We start from the raw sequence: 5,722 nt of genomic DNA, 5'->3' as shown, positions 1-5,722 counted from the left end.
TTAACTGGGACGAGGAAACCCGGTCTTGCTCTTGCAAAAAAAGCAAGCTTTAGTTAAAAAATGTCGATAAATTAAAGCACATGAGAATCAACAGAACCCAAATAAGTAACGTAAGACGGAGAAACGCCAGAAGAAAAACAACCATGGACGACTAAAAATTCCCTTGACCTAATGGGCGATAAAAGAAAACTTCGAAACAAAGGCGAAGCAAACCCAAAAGCAGATTAACACAGCCCTAAAGAAAACTTGAGACGAATGACTGAACAACTCTGGAGAAATTTARGCAYTTTTCGGTTTGATTTGTTTTGGGTTTGATGATGATGACACCAGAAGACAAATAGGAAAAAGGAAAAATATAAAAAATGTTTTGAAAAATATTCTGACCTAATGGACAACAGTGTAYGTGTGTSTACATAAATTGGGCTAGACCGCTGTTTTTCCTAAATATTTACCCATTTAGCAGACTGTATTGTTGCTGGTTAACAATACAATATCTGATACAAGTATCGACCAAACAGGGTGCTTTCAGTTCACAAAACAGGTACACGTCGTAAACGGAGACCCCATAAAAAGATCTTTTTACATTTTAATGAGCCATTGGACATTTTTGGGACACTAATGCCAATTTCGATGGCTCAGGTTTCGTTATCGTGGCCCAAAAATCAGTTTAAGTGGCGCCTAGCGCTTTTATGGGCCGCGTCTAGGCGATAAGGCGTTAATCGTCCAGACCGAGCGAAAATCCTGGAACGCAGCAACTTCGGGCAGATGGAAATAGGCACACGTTTTGGGGGTCTATCTGTCTAAGAATGTTTTGAAATTTCCCAACGCTGACAAATTGCTTTTGCTACCGGTGTACATCTAAAATCTCTTAGCTCTAGATCAAGATTTATTAAGTTTTTCTATGAATGCAAATCGGGGATTTATTTTCAGCTTGTTGACAAATTAGTTCAAATGTTTAGGAAGTGAGGGTATTTAGAGCAGAGCGTGCGGATAATTCTTCGAAAATCACTGCCCGAATTAATTAGCTGATTTGTTAATGTCCAGGAAAATCCAGCAACGCCCGATTCGCTTACTTTCCACCAGTCTTGACCGATTCGCATAGTGACTGGTACCTAAATCTGCTCAATTGCTCGTATTTAGGGCGAAACATGTTGAGCTCAATGTCAATCCATGTTCGTTCTAAATCACACAAGTTCTGCCCTACAATTGAACGTGTCACAGTCTGTTTGTCCGTCACTGCTTCTGCATGTATGTTTGCCAACACAAAGACCTCCACGTAATTAATTGTTTGGATGTATTAATACACAAAGGGGTGTTGATTACAGCAGAGGCACAAATGCTCGAAGCTAGAAGGAAGAAAGCCCTATTTAACGTGAAAAATCAAGTAAGAAAACTCAAAGCTGAAATCTCTTTTAAAACTCAATCAATGTTCAAAGCCTGAAGCCACATATGAGGAGAAAAAAAGGGCCAAACAGACTGGAAGAAAAATTAGCACAATGTTTAACAAATCAATAAGTGTTTGAAGCAAACGCTGATTTAAGCGATCATGCCGAGGTTCCAAGTGGTGATCCATGAATCAACTTCTAGCCAGCAGTAAAAAACTTCTGGCAACAAATCGCACAAAGAACGAACTCAAATTTATAGAGTAAAAATCATCTCATAGTCATCAATAAAAGAAGTTGATTAAGTCATGAATATTAAATAAACGAAAAAAGTGGTAAATCAAATATACGATACAAAGAGGAAAAGTTGTAGGCTTAAATTTTTAGTGTCCCTTCTCAAGTTCACAGAGTATTCAAGAAAAACATTCATTTTCTGGCACTGTCTCAAGCGACCGATAAATCCCTGAACCTAACTAGGTTTGTTCGTGTAAAGTAGCCCATTGAGGCTCTAATGAGGGATCGTGTAGAGAAAACGTCCCAAACTGATGACATAAATAAATCTAAATAGAATTGAGTTCAAATTAAAAATCCGGCCATTGTCTAACGAAGTGCCCTTTTGTTAAGGACTGTCCGTCAATCAAATGGTGTTGTTGAGCAGTACGTGTCCCGATCATTTATCCGCCTTTTTTGGGCATTTCAAAGCGATTCCGCGGTGTGTCCTTTCAGGAATCCGAGAAAATGAAAATGATTGGAACTGTGAGGCCGCCAGGAATTTTTCGAGCCGTTCAGGTCGCACAAGAATGCCGAGATTTAAGCGCCATGTGCCTAATAATGAGCGTATTTCTAAATGGTCCATTGTATTGGGAATTAATACTAAAAGAGTCACGGTTTTTTTCACATTCGGCTTGAAGATTATTTGCTTGTTCAAGTATTCGCATCTCGAATGCGATCGGGGGAAGTATCGAACCTTTAAAATCAAGTGAAGAAAGGAAAACATTTCCTCATTCCATCGTTTTTTCGCACTTTTTATCCAATCGGACCCAGCTATCTAAGCGCACGCACCCGATTAATTACGAAAAAGACCAGGAAAAACAGTACAGTGTTTTAATGCTGGAACGTAGCATGTGAGGATATCAGCCAGGGACCGTTTAAGGAGTTACGGATTTAGATGAGCATTAATCCTTAGAGCGGGTCGTATATTTTCTTCGTGCACTTTATTTTGAATAACCTCTCGCGTTTAGGAAATTCATTGAGGGATACAGGCCATTTGTCTTCCTTCCTGGTGGCGGCTTCAAACCCGTTTTGTTGCAGACAACCGAAAATTACGCGCGCGGATCGCTTATTTCAAACTGAGCCCAACTGAAAAGAAACGAATTTCCAAACCAAAAAAAATTAATTGGTTTGATTGCTGATTAAATCTGTAAAACATCAATGATTGATGCAATCGACCAAAAACGTCTTCGGGATGCATCAATAAAGACAAGGTTGAATGCAAACAAAAGTTACCGAAGACATGGATGGGTCTTTTGAAGAATAGGACACGACGGACCTTTTAACACACGTACTAATTCCCCGAGTAAATCTGCAGCGGCTTCCTGTGTTACATGCCAAATTTTCGAAAAAGGACCTGTCCGTTACAATGGTAATCCGGTCAGGCCCTTTGGTGTTATGTATCTTTTTTCCCTAGATATATACAAGAACCTGTCATTAGTAAACATGTTTTATTTGTTTTTGAAAGGAACTCCCGCTGCGGATTTTCGCTCCGGTCACGCTTCTTAGAAGTCTTTGAAGCCATAGACGTAGAAAGCTGCCATTGAATTCGGTCTCTCTGTTAGCGTGTATTGTTGCTCGCAAATAGCTCTAATTTTTCGGTGGTTTAGACAAATGAGCCGCATCAAGGACAATATCTGTTCAGATCTCAATGGCAATTTTTAATTGTCTCTGACCTGTTGTTAAACATGTGTGAATAGATCATGTCCCCATACGAGCTTTAGACCTTGCCGCCGAATTTCCGAGCATTTTGCTTAAATAACAATATTTCAACAGTGGACATAGTTAATAGTGGAAAAGGACATTTTCGCTGCGGAAGATCAATGAGTCAAACTGGAGTCATTAACACTTTTGTTAAGAAACTCAGTATAAATCAATATGTCAATTTTAGAATAAAACGGTCTTTGAAACCGGAACTATTAAAAATTCCCTGGGGATGTTATGCAACCACACACAGGTCTCCTGCTGAAAGTAGAATATAAAACGCCTTTTATCTCCTCAATCTGTTATTTAAAAGCCAAACCTTTTTCCTCCACCAATGGACTGCCAATACGTTGGGCCGCCACTATCTATTTTCAATTATTGTTTTAGACGAGACAAAAACAAGATTCGGATGCAAGATAGGAATCAATCGGGGGTGGGTAGAGATAAGCCGGTCTCCACCCCACAGGGTATATCTTTCAGTAGGATCGAACAAATTTTTGCTGTCTAGACAATTAGAAGCCTAAGAGCCGGATAATAGATAAATAACTTTTGCAAACGACTGATGATAGATAAATTGGCAAGATTCGCTTGTCTGCTATTTTTCTGTCTAGCATTATTTTTTCCCGATCGTCTACAGTTGCAACTGATTATCTTAAATGATCACCCGTCACGAAAATCGTTCCAGTTGGCACCCGAACACCCGAAATCCACGTTGTCATCCTCATAAGCTTATTAAAAATTTGGAACATACATTTTCCAAATAGCTGAGGACAGTGGTTAATACGTTGGCAATCCTAAGGGATTGCGACTGTCGAAATTATTAATTGCTTTTGGAAACTGAAAAAATGTGTTGTTTTCAACAGTGGAAAGCTTGATATTTTCAAACAGGATAACAGTTTTTTAATTTTTGTAGTGGCACTAATTTAACTGACAATCGAACATCGTCATTTTAAATTAATTTAATCAGTGGGTGGTTAAGAGCTAGATCTGAGTGGCAACTATGTTAAGTTCCCAAATTTTACAAGTCAAAGATATAGAAAGGTTCATAAAAGAGTTTGGCAATAAGACAATGTCAAACTGCCGCAAAATCTCCTTGAAACTTTACGAGCTCGCAGTATAAAGCAACAGAAAATGCAAAATTTGCCCCCGTATTACACATAATTAAGGCGAGAAAGAAGTTTGGGCAGGCAAGTTTCAATAAGCGCACTAGTTTCTTTCAAATTCAATTTTTTTACTTTGTCTCCAACTGCGACTCACGGTCGAAACTTTGCGAGTCCAGAGAGTGAAGATTTTTCTATGGCAAAGCGAAGTTGTGCTCTTAGAAACAACGTTGGTTAAGAAGGGAAGCAGTTAAAGAGAAGCGCGTTTGAATAATCGTTCTTGCTCCACTCAACTTCAAAAGTTCAAGCTTTGTCCCTAACTGCGAGTCACGGACGAACTTTGCGAGTCCATAAACTGAAAAACTTCAGCTCTAAACCTAGCGAGTCGATAGAGTCAATCCTCATCTGTGATTAAGTAAATTCGATTCTACCAATTCCTCCTGAGTTGAGAGATAAAGAGTTTATTCGGCATTACAAAAATACACTCAAGAAGCACTAAAAAACATCGACGCCACTGTATTTGAAATTCAGTTGAAGTTGAGCCACAGTGTACATATTCCTCTGTATTCTAGAGTTAAAGTCTGTTAAAGCGGGAACATTTTTAGACAAATGCCTCTCAGTAACCGCAGTTCATCCGTTTAAAAAAATATATACATAGAGAAAGTCTGTGAAAAAGCTAAATCTTCGTTAAAACGGGAGTTGGTTGAGGAGAGAAAAAGATTTAGACCAAAGCGACTTGAAAATCGCTCTTGCTAGGGCACAAAGAAAAACTTTATTAGTAAAGAAGTGAAATCAGCTCCAGCACTCCACTTAACACTTGAGAGATAAAAAGGCTTATAGGAGAGCCTAGCAAAAAAAAAACCTAAGGAAAAACGATTGGGACGCTATTGATATCGAAATTCACTATTTCCGCCGCCAGGTTACTTTGCCACATCCTTTATAGTAGCGATGGAACAGCTTAACAAACAGCTAGAAAAACTCGTCAACAACGATCCAGAAGAGAATAAATTGAGGCTCAAAAAGGGCAAGACAACAACAAAGCTAAAAAGTATGCACAGAAAAGGAACCTCAAAGGGGCCAACAAGCAGCAGCAACAAGCGAAATCGAAGAGACAACAACAAAACTATTAAAATTTTTAACTTATTTATTTAGTAGTCAATTTATTTTCAATACAAAATTTTTTTTATCAACAAAATTTTGGAATGGCTATGGGGTCACCACTATCCCCATTTTTTAGTAATTTATTTACGGAAAATTTAGAATGAA

At 38.6% G+C, this 5,722-nt stretch overlaps 1 protein-coding gene across 5 annotated transcripts in view; it reads right to left on the bottom strand.

Moving 5' to 3' along the window:
• Positions 1 to 5,722, bottom strand: part of LOC109539382 (ankyrin repeat domain-containing protein SOWAHB) — a 57,832-nt gene that overhangs the window by 32,976 nt on the left and 19,134 nt on the right. The gene's annotated exons all lie outside the window — the stretch shown is intronic.

Source organism: Dendroctonus ponderosae, unplaced genomic scaffold (assembly GCF_020466585.1).
Source record: "Dendroctonus ponderosae isolate FM_Combo_2020 unplaced genomic scaffold, Dpon_F_20191213v2 Dpon_F_20191213_9, whole genome shotgun sequence".
Classification (NCBI taxonomy): Eukaryota; Metazoa; Arthropoda; class Insecta; order Coleoptera; family Curculionidae; genus Dendroctonus; species Dendroctonus ponderosae.
This window is presented reverse-complemented; position numbering and strand designations above follow the sequence as displayed.